This window comes from Myotis lucifugus, unplaced genomic scaffold, assembly GCF_000147115.1.
Source record: "Myotis lucifugus unplaced genomic scaffold, Myoluc2.0 scaffold_17, whole genome shotgun sequence".
In the NCBI taxonomy this organism is placed as follows: domain Eukaryota; kingdom Metazoa; phylum Chordata; class Mammalia; order Chiroptera; family Vespertilionidae; genus Myotis; species Myotis lucifugus.
The window spans coordinates 3,459,676-3,473,746 of record NW_005871065.1 but is presented as its reverse complement, the minus strand read 5'-3'; positions in this window follow the sequence as shown (position 1 = coordinate 3,473,746).

Below are 14,071 nucleotides of genomic sequence, written 5' to 3'. Positions count from 1 at the left end.
AAGTAAAAGCTTTGGCCAAGTCTTTCTCTGGACAGTAGGTCCTTTGTTATGGGAGAATATTCTGGGGATATTTCTCAAGAATGAATCTTCTCCTCCTCCCTCGGGAGCCATGAAGGTATATTTCTCGGACGTCCATGTGAGACCCTTAGTGGTACCACTGGAGGTACCACTAAAGTGTGGGAACTCTGCCAAACCGGTTTGGCTCAGTGGATAGAGCGTCGGCCTGTGGACTGAAGGGTCCCAGGTTCGATTCCGGTCAAGGGCATGTACCTTGGTTGCGAGCACATCCCCAGTGGTAGGTGTGCAGGAGGCAGCTGGTCGATGTTTCTCTCTCATCGATGTTTCTAGCTCTCTATCCCTCTCCCTTCCTCTCTGTAAAAAAAAATCAATAAAAATATTAAAAAAAAATAAAGTGTGGGAACCCTCCAAACTGTGGCCTCGGGAGTTCCTCAGTCTCCTTCTCCTTCACACTCAGCCTTCATCGGTTCATCAAAATCACCACTGAAGCTGTCTTACTGGTTTACCATCCCAGCACACATTGCTCCAGCTAACCAGACCTCAGATTAACTCTCTAGAATGGCTCTGTCTCGTGACATTCGTGTTGGCAGTTTGCCCTGCAATGTTCGTTCTCTGGTGAGTGGAAGAAAACTCACTGCTTCTCAGTTGGTCCAGATTTTTGTTATTACAGGAGCAGGTGTAACTGATGAACAACATAGATCCAGAGACAGAGAAGCATAGGACAGATTGTGGAATCTCAGAGGGAAGGTGGGGAAGTGTGGGTGGGTGGGAAGCGATCAACCAAAGAACTTGTATGCATATGTGCATTATCCATGGACGCAGACAATAGGGTGGTGAAGGCCAGGGGTAAGGAGTGGGGATGGGATAGAAGGGGTCAGTGGGGGGAAAAAAGGGACATATGTAATACTTTCAACAATAAAGATTTAATAAAAAGAAACAACAGGTGTGAGAAATTCTAAAATTTACTTCATGGAACTGAAATTTGATTTCTATATTTTTAACAAATGAGATTGTGGAAAAACATGAAAGGCATCATGAAGTTACTGGCTTGCCCTGCATATTTATTTGATATGAGAGCAAGAGATCATCGTAATTGATATTATTTTATATACGTGTATTTAATAAATATTGGCTTTTTAAATTTTTGTGCTAAATGGTTTAGCTGTTACAACATCCAGGGTTTTAAATTCAGCAACAAATCCATATCTGTCACATTCTCTTACCTTTAGTGCCTGCGTGCTATTCCCTAACCTGTATCTCCCTTTCATTATCATATTCATGACTTGCCAAAAAGTTAATATAACTCAAAAGACAGCGCCAAATTGGCAGAGGGGTGTCCACCAAAGCTATTCATCTACTTCTTTTTAAATTAATTTGCAAATCAATTTAATAAGTTCTTGAAACCTCTGCCATCCACAATCAACACTTGGTTTGGGATGAGGATGTCTACAGTCTCATCTTATTACATTTTGACCTGTGGGCCCATGTCCAGCAGGGAGAGAAAAGAATATAACCTTTGATCTCAATCTGGTACTTTAATCCACTTTGGCAAAGGGTGAGATAGCCAATTGAAAGACTTGCTGCTATGGAACATAAATATATGTCTTGTGAAATTATGCTTACAGACTTTTTTGGTCTTGAGAAAAAATTTCCCCCACCAAAGTTTATTTGAATATAAATAGAGAGAGAAACTCAGAAAATAAATATTAGAAAAGCAATAAAAGATCCCCTTATAGGAAATGGCTTGCCCTAAAAGGAAGAACCACATCAAACCCAGCAAAAGGCCAATCCCCGCCTTTCTGTTTGCTCCTGCAAGTCCATCTGCAAGAGGCAGACAGACATTTGGGATTTTGAGGTAATGGCCAGGAAAACAGATTTATGAAGCTAAGTCTCCTCTACAAATTGACCAAATGTATTTAGACATGAAAATTTGATTTTATTCTTATTAGAAAAGCCAACCTATACTAGATAAAGAGAAAAATCAAGATTATATATAAACATTATATAGATATATATTATATATACACATATATTTAATTTTTACAACAAAAACATCCATAATTATTAAGTAGAAAACACTATAGATGAAGCCAAACAGTACAGCAAAAAACTATTATAGGCCTGGCCCAGCTGCCTGCTTTAAAAGTATTAAGGGCCCATGACTCCAGCACATTCGTTTTATGTGAAAATAAATTTTTCTGAACCTTTTATATATCTTTCAGGACACATAAATATATTTTAATTATACACTTTTGCTTTCATTTTTTAAAATATCATTTTTTAAAATGTACGTTCCTTAATATTCTTTAGTATTATTGAATTCTCATCATTCAGCTCAGTCTCATAAAATATAATTCGTATAATTGAAAAACAAGAAACTGAAGGATAATTGATAAGATCAGGCTTTGGTTAAGTTTCTAAGTGTTAATTTCATAATATGAAATTCTTAATTGGTTATAAAGCTATAGGATTTTTAGTTAGCTTTTATTTTCAAAAGGAAAAAATACGGCCCTAGCCAGTTTGGTTCAGTGGCTAGAGCGTCGGCCTGTGGACTGAAGGGTCTCAGGTTCGATTCTGGTCAAGGGCATGTACCTTGGTTGTGGGCACATCCCCAGTAGGGAGTGTGCAGGAGGCAGCTGATCAATGTTTCTAACTCTCTAACCCTCGCCCTTCCTCACTGTAAAAAATCAATAAAATATATTAAAAAACAAATATATAAATAAATAATAAAAAGCCATTCATTTTTAAAAATAGGAAAAAATACTGATATTTCTTAGCATTTAATTTCTGGGAGGGAATTTAAAAAGTTTCAAAATTCTATAAGTCACAGTTGAAGATGCTAAGACTTAAGAGTAGAGATAATTTGCTTTGTTACCACAGCCAGTAAGTTATGGATTAATAACTCAAATTTCCATCTGTTGATTTTCACTTCCATGTTCCTATGTCTTACTACTGTGTATATTTTTCACCTTCTCTGGCCATCCATTTGTTGTTGTTGTTTTATTTTTCCTTTCTGCCTTTAATTATCTGTCCTTTAACTGAAGCTCAGGACATTGAACAAAATGCATTGGTCACTGCTTTTCCCTGTTTATTTTGCATTGGTGTATCTGAAATTGGTTTACTTGAAAATTACAAACTGTAACATTTTGTTCACATAATAAAATTGAACTTGCTGGAGTTTTCCAGTTCCCCGCCCCCTCCCCAAATCCTGATACAGGAATATGATTTAGTTCACCGAGTCAGCAACTTTTCAGGATAAGTTACCCTTCTGTTCCCTACACTCTGCTGAGATTTCCAGAGTTCCCCCAATCTGTGCATCAGAAGAGGCTGCACAGAGTAGAGCATCCACGTAGGGCTGCTGCAAGGAGATCCTGGGAGGCACTGAAATGTTCCGAAATTAAGGCAGCCCGTCACTTGGAAATAGAGTCTATGATGTACATTCTAAAAATGCATTTGAAATGTCACTGCCTTCCAATAAGTACGCACTATGACAAATTCTAGTTTGGTGCTGATTTCTTTTACAAGCAAGTCATAAAGTTTTTGAAAATAAAGTTTGCATTAAAAATCCCAACAAACATTTAATTGTTTAAAAAAAAATCAGTGCCTGCAAAGTAGAGAAAATATATATTTCCATAAATTATCCCTGTGTTTGTTTTGTGTGTGTTTTTTTAAGAGTAGGGGACTTTGGTGATTGTTTATATATGATTCAGTAGCTTTGGTTCATTTTCCTTAAAATATTGTATTAGATAAGAAAATGACTAAAATATATTAGTACACGTATGTGCATTACAATTCATCAAGAATAATTGCTGGAAATTGTATCTTTTTTTCTAGCCTTTGGGCCACATCTCACCAGAACACAGAAATTCCAAATGTCTTTTCACTCTTTTCTTTTAAAAAGCAACGGGGCCAGCTAGATTGTGTGTAGCGTCCAATAAGCTTCCTGTACCTAATTGGTTTCCACATACAAAGTGGCAGAAGTTCTAAGCAGCAGAATTGCATCATAGATACCAGCACAATGCAATGGATTATTTTTAACTCTTCTCTATTCTCTATTATAGCATGTTCTATCTACAATAGCAATGTCTCAAAGTGAGATGTCCATTATTGTGAATTTCAAATTGCACACTGCCGGAGTCTCTGTATCCTAAAGTACCACACAACCTCTCCCAGGCAATCATTTATATTTTCCCAGTCCTTTTTGCTTTCCAATCTGGCCTGTGACCAAGTAAGAGATCAGAGCACAATTGGAGCATGAGTACCTGTTTCACTGATCAAGAGGCGTAGGTTGGAATTTCTCTGCTACACCCCGCTATAAATCAGTGTCTTAAAAATACCTGGCATGTTAACAACAGATCACTATCCACTGAAGCAGAAAATGTTACCACGCAGGAGGAAAGAAGTTGAGAGGTTAGGAGACAGCATTTGATTCGGCAAAGGAATTAAACCTGAAAATAGCAAAGGGAATCTCGGCTTGCTGCCTATTTGAATACTATATAAAGTGTATTGGAAGAGCAAATGCAATGAGTATGAACTATAATCTTCATTTATTCTTTTTTGTTTAAATTATGTTTTTATTTATTTCAGAGAGGAAGGGAGAGGGAGAGATAGAAAGATCAATGATGAGAGATCAATGATGCCTCCTCCTGGGGAACAAGCCTGCAAACCGGGCATGTGCCCTGACCAGAATAAAACTATGACCTTCTAGTTCCTAGGTAGACACTCAACCACTGAGCCACACCAGCCGTGCTATTCTTTACCATTCATTGGTGGAAATTTTCTTTGGGATGACAAGGCTAATAAAATAGACAAAAATAAATCATTCAGTAATACTGGGATATAAAATCAAAAGCATAGAGACTCTTAATAACTAAAATATGGACATTTTTAGTTATAAAGACAACGTTTACACTTTCATAATTTTTATCTTTTTGGAGAATTTATAGCTCTATTCATTCAAGACTTGCAATATCCCAATATGATTACAAGGGCAACATTGCAATTGCTATAAGCAATCGAATAAGCTCAGAAGACTATAGCAAATAAGAAATGAAGACTCTGGCACAGAAACTGTTTCATCATTTCCCATTTATGTTCCCATTCAGTTTTTCAGGACCCAGTTGCATTACTTAATTTCTTTTTTTTTCATGTGAATTGTGAGAATTCAAGATTGCATGCAGGTGTGTATACTTTCACATACATGCTTGTTGAGGCCTTATAAATGTGCACAAGGATGGAATAGGATTGGTTGACAGGCAGGGTATAGAGCTAAGCATAGAGATAAGATATTGAAGAATTACAGGCTGAAGAATTAATGCTAAAGGTAAAGAAATAAAATATTGGGGGAGTATAAGATACCTTATAACTGGTATTATTTGAACAGGGCAAGAAAACTTAGAGAGTTCATAAAAGTCTAGCTTTACATTAATATTTAATATTCAAGCCCTCATGTAAGAATATCAAAAACACTAGCAGACTGCTATATGTGTGTGGTTGAGGGTTTGAACAAGATTCAGACATGCTGAATATTTTTAAAAGCACTACGCAGTCCTGTTCAATAAAATATTCTTCAACCAAAAATTGCTGTTTCAATCCTGAAACATTGATATTTAAAGACCGTGGAGCTCTGATTGCACACCCAAGACCTTTGTTAATAATCCTATTGTAGCCCAGTCAGCGCGGCTCAGTGGTTGAGTGTCAACCTGTGGGCCAGGAGGTCACAGTTCGATTTCCAGTCAGGGCATACGCCTGGGTTGTGGGCATGCAGGAGGCAGCAGATCAATGATTCTTGCTCATCATTGATGTTTCTATCTCTCCCTCTCCCTTCCTCTCTGAAATACATAAAAATGTATTTTAAAAATAATAATTATATTGTCCCTGATATTGCAGTAAAATGTTCCAATCTTGACTAAATGTTGTAAACACTACCATTGCTCTAGGCCCTGGGACAGTTTGTCTATAATTTCTATTAGCAGATGCCCCCGCAAAGGTTCTAGTACTTTCCTTACTGCCAGTCCCCAAAGTAAAGTCTCCAGGGAATTCTGTCTTGCCATAAGGAGTGTATGGGTTCCTTTTCTCTTTCCAGTAAATAGGGAAACATAAAATAATTATTTCTTTTCATTTAGTTTGAGTACAAATGTTCAATTCCTTTTCTCGCTGCTTAATTTCCTGGAAAATTCCTTGGTTATAATCCTGAATGAATTGGCATTGCATTTCATATACTTGGCTTCTACACGAAACATCCAGTTTTGAAAGCTACATCACACCAGTGTTGCAAGACTGAACTCAGAGTAGTTTTTACAACATACCCATACCCTGTTGAAGTTGTAATCCTGTCAGGTAAATTTCTCCTTTCTTGTAATATTAATATTAGAGAAATGCTATTGAGGATATTTGCTACTATTACATTTGTTCCTAATGTAAGCTGTTCGTCAAAATCAGCAGAGTGGTACATTTAAAATTATAGATTATTGGACCCAGTCATCACTGAATCAATGATACCTGATATGCCATATGCTGCCCTATGTATTCAGATATAAACATTTTGTTTATTGCTTTGTTATTGATTTTTCTAAATGTTTAATAATAATTTTTTCACTAGAACAAGAAAAAAAACAAGGAGAGAGAGAGAGAGAGAGAGAGAGAGAGAGAGAGAGAGAGAAATGAGAGCTAAACATAAATTGGCTCTCACCTGCATGCCCCACACCAGGGATTGAGCCTAAAACCCAGGCGTATGCCTTGACCAGGAATCCACCTGGTGACCATTCAGTGCATAGGTCAGTGCCCAATCAAATGACCCACACCAGCCAGGGCTGGTCAATATTTATTTTAGAACCTGAAAAGCAAGTCATATAATTTACAAATTGAGTGTGTTTTCCATATAAGCAATTTTACATGTTTTGAATATTTAGCATTACAAGTTTTTTATCTTCATGCACATGCTTACAGTCTTCCTTTTGTTTTTCTTTTAGCACACAAATCTTAGTGTGTAAATCTATCATGAATCTAGTTGGATATTTGGTACTTGTAAAAGCTTCATTTTAAATTTCGTGCAAGGTAATAATTTTACCATTATTAGGTAGATATATAAGTAGAAACAATTTTGATATTCAATAAAAAATTGTAAACACACAAAAACAAAACAAAAACAAACAAAAGAACACACACACACACATTGTGCCCTGGAATGTTTCCAGCCAAGAAAATTGAAATGTCTGCCAGACATCCTAAAAAATGCTGCCAAATTGTGGAAAATAAGTGGGAGGAGTTACTCAAACGAACAGAAAAAACATTTTCAAGAACAACACAAGAGAAAAGGTGATATACACTGACATGGGAAAGAAGATGCATTTTTAATGGACTCAATCATCACAGATTATAAGATACTATGCATTTGCAGCCAGTATTATTTAGTAATTTAAAGCCTCTTTTAAAACCTTCAGTAGACAAGGAATTATAGAAGTAGCAGAAGTTTCATCATACATTTTTAGATATATTTTAAAACTGAATAGGCCATGGAAATTCTAGTACTCCTACCTTTCATGTTACCACAATCATACATATTTTATCTACCTCCACCTCTTTCATATAATTTTTAAAAATATGTATGCAATGAATAGAGTAGAACTGTCAGATTTGTAGATTACCAATTAGTATTTTATTGAATAGTCTTTGTATATGTGAAATAATAAATGCTGGCATAACATAACATAATATAAATGGTTATTCACACTCTAATTTTCTAAGAAGCATGATTCTGAATAATTTCAGTATTTTTAAGGCTATCATTTAGAAATTGTAAAGCTTCATCACATGGGAAAGTAAGGTTCACAGGAAAATTATTTTTTTTAAAGCCAATGTTTTATATATACAATGAGCATTAATATCTTTTAAAATTGACCATCTATAAGAAGGTCAGACTAGGGAAAGGATACAGCTATAATTGGTAAAGAAGCAATAGTCACTCAGATTCGCTAGAAGACAGAGATGGAAGGGAGGAAAACAGTGTTTCTTTTACACTCACACTACACTTCTGAAAGCAGATGTGTGGGCCTTTTCCCCACACCAACTAATTCTCCAACTCTCTAAGACACCAACTGGATGTCCTACAACTTAATTATGACAGTAACTGGAGTTAATACAGACCCCACTGGTTAACAGCTGTTCCAGGAGACTTCCCTACCCTACTTTAGACACCAATTGTAAGTCCAGGTTGTCACTCAACTGTGCTTCTAATCAATTGACTATAAATCGTAGATTTCCATAGCCCTGTTTTCAGGTTTGATAATTTGTTAGACCAGCTCACAGAACTCAGAAAAACTTTTACTTACTAAATCACAAGCTTATTATAAATTACCCCTCAGAGACATCCACATGGAAGAAATGCATGGGACAATGTTTAGGGAAAGGGGTGCAGAGCTTCCCTGCTCTCTCTAGGTGGTCACCACCTTTCCAGCACTTCCATGTGCTGGGAGCTCTACAAATCCCTTCAGGTAAAGATTTTGTAGAGGTTTTATTGAGTAGGCATGATTGATTAACGTATTGGTCATTGGTGATTACCTCAACCTGGTGAGGAGGGCTGGAGAGTAATGAAAATTCCAACTCCATGCCCTAGCTGGTTTGGTTCAGTGGACAGAGCGTCAGCCTATGGACTGAAGGGTCCCGGGTTCCATTCTGGTCAATTTCCCGGGTTCCATTCTGCCTGGGTTGTGAGCTCAATCCTAGTAGGGGGCGTGCAGGAGGCAGCTGATCAATGATTCTCTCTCATCATTGATGTCTCTATCTCTCTCTCCCTCTCCCTTCCTCTCTGAAATCAATACAAATATATTTAAAAAAAAGAAAATTTCAACCCTCTAATCACATGGCTATTTCACCTGTCAACCAACCTCCCATCCTATTCAGTTACCCTGTCACCTGTCGTCACATTAGTACACAAAAGAATATAAATTGTAAAGCTTCATCACATGGGAAAGTAAGGTTCACAGAAAAATTATAGGAGTATAATTTTGTTATAGGAGTTGTATATCAGGAAATGGGGTCAGGGACCAAAAATTATCATAAGAATTATACATTTCTTATTATGTCACAGGGATGTTTTGCACTGTAGCTTGGACAATTTTCATGCTTTTTATGTGTATGCTTATGGAATATAATGGATTGCAATGATTTTTCCCAAAATTTATATGTTGAGGCCATAACTCTAAGTGTTATTCTTTTTACAGATAGGGTCTTTAGGGAGGTAATTAAGGTTTAATAAGGTCATAAGGCTTGGGCCCTAATCTTATAGGACCAATACCTCCATAAGAAGATGAAAGACACCAGAGAGCTCTCTAAAGTGTATACAGAGGGAAGGACACCATAAAAAGGCACTTTTTACAAGCCATGAAGAGTTCTCACCAGAAACCAAATCTGCCAGCACCTCTCTTTTGGGACTTCTAGACTCCAGAAGTGTGAGAACAAATTTCTGTAGTTTTAACCCGGAGTCTATGATGTTTCTTCATGGCAGCCTAGGCAGACCAATACAAAGAGGCTTGTTTTTATGTTGATCGATCATAGCCACAGAGAGAACGTGACATATGGAACTCCTGCGAGATTGTTCATTTCAATATAATATCGCTGTCTGTTTCTGACTGCCAGGGCAGTTTATACAACACGAAGGTCTGACTGATGGTCTGAGAGCAATTCCCGGTTGTTAGGGGCTGCTTTTCTCTTTAAACTTGTATACATCTAAGCTACTCTTGGGGTTTTGTTGTTGTAGTTGCTGTTTGGTTTTCTTAATCTGAACTAATACAGATGGGACTATGGACGGTCTGAGAAAACGGGCAATAAGGTGAAGTTTTAAGGCTATCTCTCATTACCCACTGCAGGGAAGGCTCCATCCTGAATGAACGTGGACCATAGTGATGCACAAGGAAGCAGGACTAGATCTGGAAGATTTTTATCAATGGTGACCTGGGAAAACATCCCAGTGGTGGGAGATACCTTGACTGGTTGGTGAGAGGATAAAGGCATTTGCAAGTTGTAGGGAAAACAATGTCTACAAAGGCAGTAACATTGCCTTTTCTTTCTACCAAGTTATATTAATGTCCTGCAGCGGAATGATTGGGAAGAAACTGAAGGCAGTTAATACAGTTAAAGGGTCAGAGTAGGAGCTTAAGATCCTACGTGGTAGCCTGTAAAAAAGCCCTTGGCTCCTACACTAGAAGTGACTCAGGTGAGTATATAACTCAGGATCTGAGTCATAGAAGACCAGAGATGCTTAAATGTTGTCAAGACTGGCTGGTATGCCAACGTCAGGCATAATTTGTAAAACTTGGCATCCTTCGATGTGTGATGGTGTATTTCCACCTAGAACCCTGAGAACTTGTGGTGTGCACACCATTCAGAGACTGAAGAGGTGACCCCTCTCTGTGCAGTACGATGCAGCACTCCCGTGTACAGAAAGGTATATACGGCCTTTCCTCTACAAGACAACAGATGACTCTCTCAGGAGCTGCTTTCCTAACTGCCAGGCTCAAAACCAGAGTTATACCATCATTACCAGGCTGGGGAAATGTTGAGCCTGATAAGGGTGAAAAGTAATGACAGGCAAAAGGAACTGCAGTTTCTGAGATTCTATTTGAGGGCTCAAGGGGACTATAGCATAACTAAGTAAATAATAATTATCACAGGTACTTTCTTGGTACAGGAAATAATAATAGCTAGGCAAGGATTTCAAGGGACTTTCTGCTAGGGTGGTCCTTAGGAACCTGGAGAAAATAATGGCTTAAGTTTACCAAAGTGTAAATGCCTGAGTTGCCCTGACAATAAGGGTGATATCAAAAAGCTCAGGTAGGTGAGTGTGCTGACTGGTTATATGAGCACATGTTTTACCAAGGCTGTACTATTTGTATGATATGTCATCAGTTCAGTGCACCAGTGATAGTCTGTGAGATATTCAAACAGTCTAGATCTCTTTGGATAATATGAAAGGGAGCAACAGAGTTAACATAGGCCTGGGCAATCTGTACCTAAATGCCATTATCACTTCCAAGTGAATGTGAGCTTACTCTGATTCTCTCCGATTAGAGAAACAAACAAATAAATTTGATAAATCGATGGCCTCATATCATGTGTCTGTGATCATGTTAATTTTCTCTAGCACAGATACTGCATCTGGTCGAGTGGAATTAAAGTCACCACTTACTTGAGATAATGGGATTTAATTTGTATGCTCCACATCCTGCCTCATTTTTCCAGGATCTGGACTTGCGAATTAAATTGAGATATAGTAGGGCTACCACTCCTGCATCCATTAGTTTCTTTTTATATCCTCACCCAAGGATCTATATTTAAATAGAGAAGAAGGGGAAGGGATAGACAGGAGGGGTGGGGGGAGAGAGAGATGTGCGAGAGAAACACTGATTGGTTGCCTTCCATACTCACCCTAACCTGGTAACAAGCCTGCAACCTAGGTATGTGTCCTGACAGGGAGTGGAACTCACTGCCTTTTGGTGTACAGGATGATGCTCCAAACAGTTGAGTCACCTGTCCAGGGTCATTAGTTTCCAAGGTGCTATTAATGTTTGCCATACCCTCAAAGATAGGATTGTTATTTAATTAAAATCCTAACTGTGGGGGAGGACCAGTTTCAGAGGAACCATAGGCTATGAACCAAATGTAGAAGTTATGCCTTATGCCAAATAGACTCATTCTGATTATGTATTTAGTGGTTAGTGTTTAGAAAAAATGAGCACCAGGTCAGTCTGTGGACTCATTACGGAACCACTGGGTCTGAGCTCAATTTTATACCTGTTCCTTTTGTGTCTCAAATGTAGAGCAGGGTAAGAAAAAAAATAGTTAAAAACTGGGAAGCATCTAGGATTTGCTCTGCTTGCAAGCTAACAAGTCAGCCTGCCACAAGTTCATGGATGCTAGCAGAAGACATGAGTCTCCTGGGTCAGAAACAAAGAATTTTATTACTCACAACAGGGAAGAATCTTGAGTTTCATGTTTTCATTAGTCCCCTCCCCCCCACCCCCCACTCCCGTTCTCCAAGTCCCATTGGGCGTCATGTGGAGTGATCCAGGTAGATACTGCACAAAGAGTAGCTTTGCATCACAGTTGAGGATCTCATGCTTTCAAAATCCAAATCAATAATAAAACACTATTAGAAAACTATATCAAATACCTCCCCAGAGGTAATGATAATTATATTATCATTACCAAAACTCCAATCTGACCTCTGCCCTGGAAGGAGAAACTATCTTTATCTTCTAAGGCTGTTTGTTATATACAAACATTCTTTAAAACATATTTCAGAACAGAAGTTGATACAAGATATGTAAAAATTGAGAGCACCATGGAGAATTCTCTGCCAACATTCATGATGCTACGTCAGGTCTCCAGATATACATGTCAAATTGGACTTTGTGACCAGCATCAACAAAATTCTTGGGTATTCCCCCAATTCCTCCTTCTCACCATCACAGACTTATTACAATACTTGTGTTTCAGTTATGTTGGGAAAGGACTGAGGTAATTATCCCTATGTACAATTCCATTGTGGAGTCCTTCCTCCTGAGTACCTAACCTTTAGTTCAGTCCATTTTCTGAGTCAGAAAACTAACTTAGGTTTATAAAGTAAACAAAGCATCATGATGTTTTATTGGGGCAACTGTCCTTAGAGACACAATCTTCCATCGTTGATATCTTTGGATTTTACAAAGTTAGAATAACCCTATTGACTGCCCACATATTTTGCCCTCAAGATCCTGTGTGGTCCTAAATATTCCTTAACACTCTTTAGGTCTTGGCTGTCATTCTGACATTATTATTCATTACGATAATTGAACACATGGTAATTGATGACTAAGCATTGACTCTGGGTCTATATAATTTTGCACTTCTAATGTCCCGATTATTATCAGTGAGCACAATATTATAATAGAATCTTTCTAAGGTCTGCTCTGGCTTTCAGACGAAAGCCACCAGTGAACAGCCAAGATGCTGGTGACTGCTTCACTCACCAGTGCACCCACATCACTTTGGTAAATGGAGTGACCTCCAAACCTTCCCCTGAAACATGCTCATATTGTGGGTTTTGCAGAGTGGATAGTGCATTCACCTTAACATGCTCAGTGCAAGCATCTCCACCTCAATTAGTACAGCTTATTGCTTGTTTATAATTCTAGGAACCATCATTACAGCAGGTTGGTACTATCTGCAGGGATAGGAAGTAAATATAGTTGCTTTTTAAAAAAGATTAAATAAGCTAATAAACTCCCTGCAAGACTAATCAAGAAGAGAGAAAACACAAATCAACAATATCAGCAATGAAAGAGTAGACAACCACCCAGATATACTACAGTAATTAAGAAAATAATAAAAAATATGTATAATGAACATTATACCAATAATTTGAAAACTTAAAAACACAAATTTGTTTTAAGTAAAAGATCAAATGAAAGTTCTCAGTAATGAAAAACTAATTTTTCATTTGAAAATTAATTTATTACATTAACAATATAATGGAGGAAAGTGTATGATCATCTCAGTAAATGCAGAAAAAAAACTTTTCATAATATTCAACTTGCATTTATTCTTTATAAAACCATTAATTTAGGAATAATCATCATAGTTCCTAATAAAGAAAACTTAAAAAAGAAAAATATATAATATTAGCACATAATAAAGCATTATATTGAGCAAAAGAAATAAGATTGAAAGTATATTTAATCATAATTTATTATTTTATTTGTATGAAACCTAAAGATAAGCAAAATAAATCATCGTAACATAAATTAGAAAGTGATTTTTCTCAGGGTAGGGGTGTAGAGGATTGGAAATTGACTGAAAAACATTCTGGAACTTTTCATGATAATGGGACGATTCTATATCTAATTTTATTTTTTATTTTATTTTTTTTGTTAATCCTCACCCAAGGATATTTTTCCATTGTTTTTAGGGAGAGTGGAAGAGAGAGGGAAAGACAGAGAAAAACATTAATGGCAGACACATGGATTGGTAGCTTCCTGCACTGGCCAGGGAGAAGCCTGCAACCAAGGTACGTGCC